The 13,263-nt window shown below is 26.3% G+C and overlaps 1 long non-coding RNA gene across 1 annotated transcript; it reads left to right on the top strand.

The window, feature by feature from the left end:
• The first annotated feature begins 7,325 nt into the window (after positions 1–7,325).
• On the top strand, positions 7,326–8,218 carry LOC147815829 (uncharacterized). Its single transcript, XR_015431406.1, has 2 exons — positions 7,326–7,475; positions 7,875–8,218. It is a non-coding gene; the product is annotated as an uncharacterized LOC147815829 (long non-coding RNA).
• The last annotated feature ends 5,045 nt before the right edge of the window (positions 8,219–13,263 follow it).

Below are 13,263 nucleotides of genomic sequence, written 5' to 3'. Positions count from 1 at the left end.
ATTTCAACACGTTTCAGAGATCAAATAAAAAATTTTTTTGGTTATTTCAACCTGATTTTTGCAACACGTTTCACAACTTATTGAAAAATTAGTATCCATCTTTTTGCAATAAGATTTATATTATTTTTTTCCCTTTTCACATGGGAAAAATTGCAATAATTTGTTCTTAAAATTTTGGAAAAAGTTTTTAAGATTTTAATTTCTTTTTAAACTTTTGCAATTTTGTACCGACTTTTTGGCTTTGGGAATAAAATGATCAGAATATTTTAATAATAATTGTTAAAATAGAGATTTATAAATAAGATTTTTACATCATCTGAAATTTTTTCTCTTAATCATTTGCATACAATATTGCACTGTGAAAAAAGGTATGATCAAATCTACATGGCTGCAGAACATAGTTAAATTTACCATGCTTCTGGCTCTATGGAAATACAAAAATGCTTGGTAGTTTTTATCGAAGCACTTTGGTATTTATTTAACAATAAAATGTAGTTAAATATGGTTAATAATAAAATATGGATACATAAAAGGTAAAAATAAAATAACGTTTTATAATATGTGCAAAAAATTTGGTAAATGAGCAAAAATTTGGAAATTTCATCATAATACCTTAAACAGGGTGCGTAGCCAAATCTTTGAATCAAAAATAAGCACTTTTTAAAAACTTTTCAAGCACTTTAAAAAATTTTCAAGCACTCAAAAAATTCATATTCAATCAATGATATTATTAAAACAGTTTTAGCGTTAAAAAAAACCCAAAAAGAAACTGGCGTAAATCGAAACAATCAGTACTTTCCCACATAACCGAGTGAATTCAACTTAACCCTGAACTCAGATCAAAAGTACCCTTACCCCCTGCGTCAAAAAAAGTGTTAGAAGTAAAATGAAATAAACAAGAACAAAATTAAAATAAATTAAAAAGAAAAACATTTCATAAGGATCTGATATTCTCTATCCGAATTGGAGCACTCGGGTTTCGGTCAAACTCCCCATTTTTTGTGAAATGCATGGGATCCACCAGATATCACTGAAGGAGAAAAAAATTATTCGGAAAAAAAGCACTTTTTAAAAACGCCAGCTGAAAAAAGCACCTTTAAAAGCTTTTAATAACGAAATCCCCAAAAAAGCACCTTTAAGTACTTTTTACAAACGCTACGCACCCTGTTAAAGCATGGCTTAAAAGCATTTTTTTTCTTGGTTAAATTTAAGCCTCAATTTTCTTTACTAATAGTGTGGGGATAAGGACTATAATTTTTAAAACCAGGATTCCCTGTAAACCGTTATCCTATGAACGAAAACCGTTACCAAATGAGTGGTTTAAATACAATATATTTTGGTTTTATCAGCCAGAATTATGCTTTCCTTTACAAAAATGTGAGGTATTTTTTAGGTTTATGTGAGTTCTTTTTTGTGTTTGTTTTGAAGCATTAAGGTTGATTTGAGACTGGTAGCAAAAACAGAATTATCAGAATTCACCAGAACTTGTTTTTCTCCTTGTCGGCAGCATTTACTAAAACTTCAAGGAAATTTTAAAGGTATATTAGAGAAAAATGAAAGCAAATTACCCTTTTCTAAATGGTGATCGAAATTCCAAATCATCGAAAACACTAAATTCATAGACTGTAAAAGTGACAAACAACAATCATTTAACTGTTCGTGTGTTTAAATAAATGAAAAAGTAAAGAAATATGTAATAAGTTTCTTCTTTTCATTATCTTCAGTGTCCGCTTCTAAAAAATGGATCCCGAAATAGATTACTAAAGTGCAATATTTTCAATTTTTTTCATATAAAGAACTAAAAAGTATGCAAAAACTCCTAGCAAATTTTCTATGAGTCATATTTTTTTAAAAAAAATATGCTTTGAATTTTTCAAAGAAGTGTAAATATTATATTTCGGAATAAAAACTATTTGGTTGAGTTTGAATAAAAAATGTCCATACTTTATTTTGCTTTCACCATTGCTTTGCTATCAACGTTTAAAAAAATTTTCTAATTTAAAATTTCGCAGCTTTCTTAAAATTTTTTTTATTTCATTTCTTTATTAACCTGCAAATTAAAATCTATAAATGATTACAAATTTTAAATGTAGACTTTCATATCCTAATTAGCTTTAATAGAGATTAGTCAACATCGTTTTTAATTAAGAAAAAAAAAATATGAAATGAGATTGAGTAAAAGCGTTTCTTTTAGATTTATTATCACTTGAAATTATTTAATGCTTGAGTTGAAAAGTTAATATGGAGAAAAAACTAAAGGAATTTTTTATTGTCATTATGTGCTAAAAACATTTTTTTTACCACCTGAAAGAAAATTTATTGTATTATTATTTTTAAAATAATACAAAAAAGGGTCACGTGTTTTCGAGATGCTTTGTGTCCCAGATCCTTCAAAATACATTAAAATATCATAATCTTTCTCTTTGATTAATATCTGGTAATCTGTTTAATTTGCCTATCACAATTTGATTTCTATATGAAGTAACTATTTCTTACTGCTATTTTCAACATTGAAATAATTACTATTAGCTAAGAAGACTTACTATGTACTTTATTCAACAATTATTTCACAACAATCAGATTATTAAATTAATTTTGAAACATTTTATCTTCAAGTAATAAGAATTTTAATAAACAGTAAAGTGATACTGTAATATTTTTTTTAATAATTCCTTACTTTCCTGCATTTTTATTACCAGGTTAAACTTTAATTAAAACTGGAGCTGTATTTCTAAAAAAAAATAATTAGTTTCTGAAAATAAAATGTGTATATACTTTTGCGGGAATGGGAAATGGAGTAACATCGAGAAATAGTGCGTTCAACTCTTTGTCAATTAACTATTTAAATCATCACATGTTTCCGATTTAAGCATAAATAATAACTAGCTTGATAAAACATTAAGACAAAACTTAATGAGAATATTTTGCTGAAAGACATTATTTTAAATTTGCAGCAAATTATTTATCACTCCACAAATTTATTTGCCAATTTATATTTTTAAGAACAGAAAAATAAATCAGTTTTGTATTTAACTTTCTGTTAGCGCAAAATAATGGACGCTTAAAATTCCATTGCCAATATTTAAATCGACTTCACCATTTTTTTATATGTTTCATTACATTTATTTCTCTCTAATACGTTCCTTAATTTGCAAAAGTCCTTTCAATTTTCGCTAAACTTATGAATTTTACGTATTCCTGATGATTTTGCAGTTGAAATGGAATTCTTTTCTCCCCTCTCACAATTTCATTCTCCCCCTCTTATCTCTTGGGGCAAAAGAAATCGATGAAGACAATTTTTGTTTTCCAAAACATGAGAAGTTTTCGAAATTTATCGAAGATACGTTATTTTAAGGTAATGAGCTTTTCTCTACTTCAACTTCAAGGGGGAAAGTAGGAATGCTTTCATTTATGCAAGATCACCCAGATTTAAGATAGAAAATTTTACAGATATTAGCGGCATGAGGGAGAAAAAAAGCTTTCTAAGATAAAATTTTCTTTTCCCCCCCACACATTATCGTTTTTTCACTTCTTTGAAGCTAGTTTTTATGATTAGCTTCATCAATTTTTGCGGAATGACTATGAGTATAATTATGTTTAACACCTATGAATTAAGATTTAATATAAATTAAGCATTAATAATGAGCTGTAAAGTAATAAGTAGTTTATAAATGGGGGGTTATCAAAAACTTATTGGGAATTTACCTACATTACAAAGAGTCTTATAGAGTTTTTTTATTTTATTTTGAGACATTAAAAGCTGATATTCATTATTTTTATTACAAAAAAATATTCAATTTATGCACTATAAAAATTTCCGACTAAAATAACAGTATAAATTACTGGCACTTTGATTTCAGCATCCATTTGACCTTAAAATCCGTTTTTGCCGTAAAATATTACACCGTGATTTTTGCAGTATAGTTAGTTTAATTAGAGTGATTCAGTGATTTTATAGTAACTGATAATATATAAAATTTATGGTACATAAAATTATTTGCTTTGCAATATTTTTCGGTAAAAATGGTTTTTACTGTAAAAAGTACGGCTACTCTGAATTTCTTACAATATACTTTAAGCATTTAAAAAGCAAAATTTAAACAAAATTTTATGGAATTTTCATTGAAATTTTTAAAAATTATGCCATTGAGAAGTGATTTTTGCATGATTCTTATAAAAAAAATTTTGTCTGTGGACACGAGTTCTTAAAAACAAATGTACCAACCTTGTTAAAAAAATTTCTGTTTTGCTTAGATTAACCAATACCTCCTAAAGAGGAATCAAGCCCCACAACGGGTTACTATAGGCTAGGGGTGCTCAACCTGCGGCCCGCGGGCCAAATGCGGCCCGCCAACCCTCGATGTGCGGCCCGCGGCCGCAATCTGAACAAAATGAAAAAAAAAATTAAATATTTGTTTTTGAAAAATAATAAAAAAAATTCGGTAATTTAAATTTACACTTTTAAGTTTTTGACGCACCCAATCTCAATCAATGTAGTTTTTCGATGGTTAACGCTACGGATTTCAGCATAGTTTTAAAAATCCCAATATTTTTAATACATCATTATTACGATTTACGAATTTTAATTACCACTTTTGACGCTTTTCGTATGTGCCGATTCCAATGACTTTTCGGTAGTTATTGCTACCCATTTTCAAGTAGTTTCTGAAATAGCGATTTTTGAAAGTTATGAAACGCTTTATTTGTGCAAACTTCATGGAAAATCTAAATGGCTTCAGATCCTTTCTTCAACAGTTATTGCTGCACATTTCCGCCCGGTTTTTAAAACTTCGATATTTTAGCACGATATTATTACAAATCGCGAGTAAAGAATCGCTCATTTAGATAACCATTTTTTGACATGGCTTATTTGTAACGATTTTATCGCAAATCAAATTATTTTTCAATCGTTATTTTAGAAATTATTGCTGCACATTTCTACAAGGTTTTGAAAGTACCGATATTTTTTATACGCTATTGCGACATTTTAATTTCAAATCTCGCATTTAAATTACATAAAATTTTGATGGACGAGTATTTTGGTTATTGTTTTAGTAGTTATTACGTTTTCCCCGTGATTTAAAAAGATTATGATATTTTTAATACTTTGACAGCAAGCGAGTTTTGAATCGCGCATTAAAATAATTATTTTTTACGTGCTCTGTTTGTGCCGATTTTATAATTTGCGTTGTACCGATTTTAACACGAATTTTTTAAGAGGTTTTTCGAAAGTGTTTTTTCTTCTTTCCCGTTATTGCTGCATTTTTATTTGTGATTTAGAATATACCTGATATTTTCACACAATATTACAACTCGTGAAATTCGATTCAGTTTTAATTTTTTTTCGTAACTTAAAAAGTAATTATGTATCTGTTTATATTAAACGCGGTCCGTTTTGCAAAAAAAAAAAAAGAAATAATTCAAAACACGGCATAATTCTTTAGTCCCATGAACACCTGCAAGTTTAACAACACACATTGAACCTATTCTTTTTGTTGTCACATGTAATTTAAAAGTCATACATCGTAATTTGTATTTACGCTATCTGAAAATTGCGCATCGCGTTTCGTATTTACGGGATTTAAAATCACATATCGCGATTCGTGTTCTGGCGTTTAAAATATCATCCGTTGCTACTTTTCTCGCATTTTCTCGCACGCGTTTTAAAAACCATATATCGCGATTCATATTCATGCATTTTAAAAATCAAGTGTTGTGAGTAATCCTTTCGCAATTTAAAAGCCACACGATTCGTATTCAGGCGATTTGAAAAACAAGCATCGAGTTTATTATTTATGCAATTTAAGAATCACACATGGCAATTCATGTTCAAGCAATTAAAAAGTAACACATCGCTATTTGTATTTCCACGATTTAAAAACCCAGAAAGGAAGAACACCATCTAGGACAAATTCCAAAACTGTTATGTTATTTGCTCTAAGTTTAATACTACCCACAACAACAGCTTCTGTCGAAAGACTGTTTTCCAGAATGAATTTGGCCTATTCAAAATTACAGAGTAGTCTTTAAATACAATCATTAAATTTTCATTTAATGGCTCAAAAAATATCACATGATCAAGTATATAAAATTATCACAATATTCAAAAATTTTGCAAATTACAGTGTAACCATTAAGAAATTTTTTAAACCATTTTCTATCTTCTTGGAGCATTTTATATCATTTATGATTATATGCTGTGAAATGATTTGTATATCATTAAATTTTAACTGTATAAAAAATTTAATCAAGATAAGTTTCGAAAAGTAATGTAAGTTTTATTGATTGTTAATTGATTGTTTATTGATTGTTAATTGAAATGTAAATAGTAAGTGTCATGTTAAAAATATATTCGTCATAAAAAGTTGTAAACAAGTACCTTAATAGTTTTTCATTATTAAGGAATATAGTTCCTCAAAATTTAATGTGTTTTTATTCTTTCTTTTTCTTCCCTCTCTTAGCCTCTTATTATTAATTTAAAATAAAAATGTCTGAAAGATAAAGTACATTCCCTAATAAATGCTAAATCTTATTTTCCACTTAAGGGGTTTTGTTTTAGTTTTAATCATTTTTAACCCTATAAACTTTCTTTAAATCAAAGTATTTAACTTGAATTTATATTAATGACTAGAATATTTATTTATTTGAAATTTAATTCTATGAAAAAAAGTTTAGCGATCAAATTTATGTTTAAATGGACTTTTGTATTTTGTAATGTGATAAAAAAAATTTCAATTTTTCCATCGTTTTTTAATTATTTAAATTTATCTAAATTTTTTCCGATAAATTGATTCTGATTTTCGAATTCTGTTTTCCTTCTTAAGTAATCAGTTTTGCATTTTCTAATTTTAAACGTTTTAAAATATTGTATTTTCTGCAAAGAGATTACAAGGTTAACCGACAAAAAGAATTTAGTGTTATATAAACAATGATGTTTATGTAACAATCACCACCAACAATTGCTTTCAATATGTCGGTCTAAACACTTTGGCATGCGGCCCTTCATTGGTCAATCTGCTGTGCATGTGGCCCTTCACTGAAAAAGGTTGTGCACCCCTACTATAGGCGATGATGACGTACTAGAGTTAGGCCCAGAGGGAAACCAGTCAGGGTAGCCATTTTTACGAAAAACTCCGAATCTGATCAAACGAGCCATTGGCAATATTCTGAAGTATTATAACCTGTGTCGGCATTCAGCCAATTGGCGAATATTTTTGATTTGAATTTGTAAACAACCGTCGATGTTCTGATGTCAACGTTCTTCGTAAAATTTATATTTATTCTACAAATGTAATAAATGTCAGCATTAATTTAATTCTTAGTGTTATGAATAATTGCATATGAGTGCTGTGTACCAAACTGCAAAGGATTTTACAAAGTTGATGGTACAAAAGTATGAAATTTTGGATTTCCCAATACGTAAGAAATGGCTTGCCGCCATGCCAAGAGATTTTGAAGTTGCAAAGAATTCTAAAGTGAGTAATATTTGTTTTTATTTTTAAAAATTTAATTATGCTTCTTTATTATATTTTTACTAAGAGTAAATTATTTTAAATTGTGGATAAATTATTTATAATAAAGTTGTTCTTATCAATCATATCGCAAACTATTGTAATATATAGTTATTTTTATAGAGTTTTATTTTATAAAAATATTAATAATTTTAGTATTTTATTAAATTTTTGCTCAAACTTTAAACATTTTTGTTTGACCATAATATATTGTAACTGCTTAAAGCAAAATTTTTTTTATTTGATTATGAAATTTAAATCTATTAATTTTTCTACAAAAATCTATTAATTTTTCATACATGAATATACTATGTACTATTTATTTTAAATGCACATATAAATATTGTATTCATTTTGTTATAGGTATGTGAGATGCATTTCAAGGAAAATGACATTAGAAAAGAGATATTAAATGACATTAGAATTATTTTTAAATGTTACTGAAAGTTAAACATATATCAGTAAAATTTATGTTTACATTTTATTTATCATTTTTTGAATTTGCTATTTAATAAAATATTTATTATCTAAGGTTGCTTACTTTATTTTAGTTTATCAGTGTGACGGGTAAAAATTATACTTTTTTAAATGTTACTGAAAGTTTAACATATTTCAGTAAATACATTTTATTTATCATTTTTTGAATTTGCTACTTAATAAAATATTTGTTATCTAAGGTTGCTTACTTTATTTTAGTTTATCAGTGTGACGGGTAAAAATTATACTTTTTTAAATGTTACTGAAAGTTTAACATAGTTCAGTAAATACATTTTATTTATCATTTTTTGAATTTGCTACTTAATAAAATATTTGTTATCTAAGGTTGCTTATTTTATTTTAGTTTATCAGTGTGACGGGTAAAAATTATACTTTTTTAAATGTTACTGAAAGTTTAACATATTTCAGTAAATACATTTTATTTATCATTTTTTGAATTTGCTACTTAATAAAATATTTGTTATCTAAGGTTGCTTACTTTATTTTAGTTTATCAGTGTGATGGGTAAAAATTATACTTTTTAAAATGTTACTGAAAGTTTAACATATTTCAGTAAATACATTTTATTTATCATTTTTTGAATTTGCTACTTAATAAAATATTTGTTATCTAAGGTTGCTTATTTTATTTTAGTTTATCAGTGTGACGGGTAAAAATTATACTTTTTTAAATGTTACGGAAAGTTTAACATATTTCAGTAAATACATTTTATTTATCATTTTTTGAATTTGCTACTTAATAAAATATTTATTATCTAAGATTGCTTACTTTATTTTAGTTTATCAGTGTGATGGGTAAAAATTATACTTTTTTAAATGTTACTGAAAGTTTTAACATATTTCAGTAAAATTTGTGTTTACATTTTATTTATCGTTTTTTGAATTTGCTATTTAATAAAATATTTGTTATCTAAGGTTGCTTACTTTAATTTTAGTTTATCACTTCTAACAATCACACTTCCACAGGAAAAAAATACAAATTATAATCATGCTTTTGATATGTTTTTTTTTCTATCTAAACCTTGTTTGAAGACTGCATTTGATTTTCTAAATTTTTTTAAGCTCATTTTATGTCATTCTTTATAAACAATTTCTATTTTATTTCGTATGCTCTAGTTCTAATAACATGCAAAACATAATCATTAAAATACAAAATAATCATCTACTAAAAATGTAAGTATCATATTATAAAAATTAGACCCCTTTTTTAGTTTTATGTCAAAACTATAATAATATTAAATGTGTAAAATCCCTTTAAAAATATATTTCTTTGTTTTTAATCCATACATTTTATAACAAAAAGTTAGATAAAAGTTTCCAATTTATAAAATAAAACTGATATTTAATGCTTAAAAATATATTTTTTTCATTCACACAACAGTTATTTTTGTTAGAATTGATTTATTGTTAATCATTTCTGAAAACAAATAAATATATTAAGCATTTTTACACAATTTAAGAACATTTAATCTAGACAAAAAAAATAATAATAATAATTTGTAGAAAGTAAAAAAAGTGTCGAGAAACAGAAGGAAAAAAAAACCCCGCCATTGTCAGAAGTGATCAGCAATTCTGGGCCTAACTGTATGAGTCATCATTTTGCGTCCTTCGGCTTTCTTCCCATCTAGGAGGTATTGGATTAACTCACTTTATATACTGGAGGAGGAATTTAAATAAAAATTGAAATTTGTAATTTCTGTTTCATGTACAAATAAATATGATTTGTAGTACCATACATTGCCTTAAACAAAAAAAACGAAAAAAAAAAAACTGCTCACAAAAATTTTTTTTTTTAAATTTTTTTATTTTTTTTATCTTGTCTGTTTTTATTTAGAAGGAAGGTGAAAATGTTTAACGAGAACGGTGGTGACATAACGTCTACAATCAGAATTTTGAGAAAGCTCTATTTTTCTATTTTCGCATCAGAAGGGTCCATCATAGTTGGCAAAGTTTCCAAAGACTTCATTATTTCAAATGACATAGAACTATGGGTCAAGCAATGTTTGAAAAAGTTCTTAAGGCTTTCTTATTCGAATTGAGGCAGACTCTGACTGAAAAATCTTCATAAATGATTTTTTATTTCAATTGATTCAAAGCTATAAGTCGAGCGTGATTTGAAAATTTTTCTAAGGCTTTCTTATTGAGCTATAAATCCAATCCTATTGAGCTACATCCAATTGAGATATAAATTTAAGTTACAGGTCAATTAAGCTATAAGCCAACTTAAAGCTATATGTTGAACCTAATTGGAAAAGCTTTCTAATTAGAATTGATAAAATTATCACTCGAACCTGATTAGTAAAGTTTCCGGAGTCTTTCTTATTCAAATTGACTTGAAAGATGGGAAACTCTACTTCCCTTGTTGCACTATAATTTTTTTTGGAACTTTTTTTTAATGCATGTAACCCCTTAAATGAAACAAACCCGCATATGTGTTACAAGATGAGAAAAATAAATGTAATCCAGCTCTGTTAGCCCAAAAGAAAAAGTATCCGTGAATACTCTACTAAAACTTTTATCGCTGTATACTGGGAGTAGTACTCGAATCAACCAGCCACTGCTGAGATTCGAACTAGGGTCGGTAACGACCGCAGTATCTCACAAGCTTTTCCGGCTTATTTTCATAATGTCGTTTCTTCTTATATCTAAGTAGAGTTTATAATAACAAAGCCGAATGAATATTAAATAACAGGTGCATAGAACTGAAATTTTGCCACTGAGCGTAAGGTTTTGTTTTTAAAACTTAAAACTAATGTGTTTTATTAAAAACATACTTTTCCTGAGATTTAAAAGCAATATTTCTGAGCAATGTTCAACTATTAATAAATAAACTAACGAATTTTTGTTTCTTTATGTACCGTTTATAATTCTTTTATGCTTTTGAAAGTCTATTTCTTGAGTTATTAAGCCAAAAACCATTAAAATGAAATTGAGCAAGATAGAAATTTACACTTTCTAATTTATACACTTTCTAATAATACACGTAATGTACACTTTCTAATTTGATATTTTCCTGGGCTTGGACAAACTTATGACCCTGAAAACATTTAAAAATTACTAAAAAATTGAGGCTTGGAATTTTTTAAGAAGCAAACCCTCTGGTAAAACCTTCTTTTTGTAAGCAAAACATATATATTTCAAGTAGTCACTTAAATACAAATTAATTTTTAATTTGATTATTAATTAGTTTTTATTAATATTAAATTTTTTAAAGTTTATTCAAGTTTACTGTCAAGTTACTTTGATGCAACATCAGTGTAACGGTTATTAGATCTTTAGTTTTAACTGCATTCAATTTTTGACAGCTAACGAATTTTTTCATAACTTTATTTTCTTTAAGCTAGCATCTGTTGGACAGACATAATAAACAATACATAGAAGATAATGAATTAATCTATTAATTAATATAAATATATCTATTAATTAATTGATTGATTAATTCATAAGTGTTAAATTTTTTATTGTTTATTCATGCTTGCTGTCAAGTTGTTTTGATGAAGCATCTGTGTAACAGTTTTAAGGTCTTTAGGTTTAAATCCATTCAATTTTTGACAACAAACGAATTATTTTGAAATTTTCATTTTTTTAATCTAGCATCTTTCGGACAGAAATAATTCACAATATATGGAAAATAGTAAATATATCTATTCATTAATATTACTACATCTATTAATTGATAATAATATAGCTATTATTAATTAATGGATTTATTACTCACAAATGTTTAAATTTTTATTGTTTATTCAAATTTGCTGTCAATTTGCTGTGTTGAAGCATCAGTATAATAGTTTTCAGATCTTTAGATTGAACTCCATAAAATTTCTTACAGCCAACACATTTTTTCATAATTTTGATTTTTTTATAACTGGGTTTGTGTAGGATAGAATTAATATACAATATGAACAAGATAATAAATAGATCTGCGCTTAATATTATTTATTTCTTGAAATGATTTATTTTTCGGATATAAAATTTTAATCTTAAATTTGACATTTAATTTACACAAAATTTATGATTTTCTTAAAAATATTTCTAATTTATTAGATTTTGTACAATTTTGGTTTTGCAAGCAAAATGAAACACTTTCACTAAGAAAAAGAAGTCATGACATCAAATAAATAATTAACTGCTCTGGAATTCTGCCAAACAACTCTTAACAATTATAAAAAAATTGTAGTTAGCAGAATTTTATATTCTACTAATACAAGCAAGAAAGTATTACTGATAAAAACATAACTGTTTATAAGTCCCAATTTGTAAGTTTCATTTATAATCTTACACTTTTTAATTCTTTTCACAGTATTTTAGAGACACTGCGAAATAAATTACATTATATAATTTAAATAACTTTTTTTCTAGGTTTAGGGCTATAAAATTAATTTAATACATTGTATAGATGGGTACATTTTTAAACAAACTCTGTATAATTACATTTATAAATTTTGAATAAGATGTTAATCAAAAAGTACATTAATAATGTAATTTTTATTTAGAAATGACAAAAATGATATAGAGTGACGGTATCTGCCATCAATGCTATTTTGCAACAGGAGACTATTAGAAATTCAAATTAGAAATTCAGGAAATAAATATTAATTTTTTAAACTGAAAAGTGTTTTTCCGTAGACCAATTTGAATATAAGTTTACTGTCTTTTCTACGTCATAAGATTCCAAACACTATTAGATGCAATTATATATACGAACTAAAAATGACTGTTCTGTTCAATTATTCAATGCTATTTATCTATGTTATTTTACTCATATTTTGTAGTTATTGTTTGATATTCTAAAGAATAAAATTTATTTTTGTTGAATTCAAATGTGTTTCCAGTGAGCTAAATCTGAGAAACACTGGTTTACTTCATAAAATGATAGTACTTCGTGACACAATTAGGGGAAAATACGTTAAGCAATCAATCATAATTTCCGCTCAAAAATCTTATAATCATTCAAAAATAGCTTTGATTCTGCGAAAAATTGCTTACTTTATTCTTGAAAGATATGAAACTAAGAAATGAGTATTTCTTTTTATTTCCTTTTTCAATTTCAAATGCACATAATAATGCGTTCTGAAAAAAAAACGGTTTATTTTGGTAAAATAGTTCAAATGTTTAATGTAAATTCAAGCAAATGCATTGTTTCCTAATAGATCTGTCAAATGTAGTATGTAGACAATGTAATCATAGAGATTGTTACTTAATGACTATGTTTTATAAATATCTTTTTTTTTTAATTCTCATCTAAAAGTATAAAT

Source organism: Parasteatoda tepidariorum, chromosome 2 (assembly GCF_982258835.1).
Source record: "Parasteatoda tepidariorum strain Cologne lab strain chromosome 2, Ptep-v5.0, whole genome shotgun sequence".
Taxonomy (NCBI): Eukaryota; Metazoa; Arthropoda; class Arachnida; order Araneae; family Theridiidae; genus Parasteatoda; species Parasteatoda tepidariorum.
The sequence above is the reverse complement of the archived record's forward strand: the minus strand, read 5'-3'. Positions and strand labels throughout refer to the sequence as shown.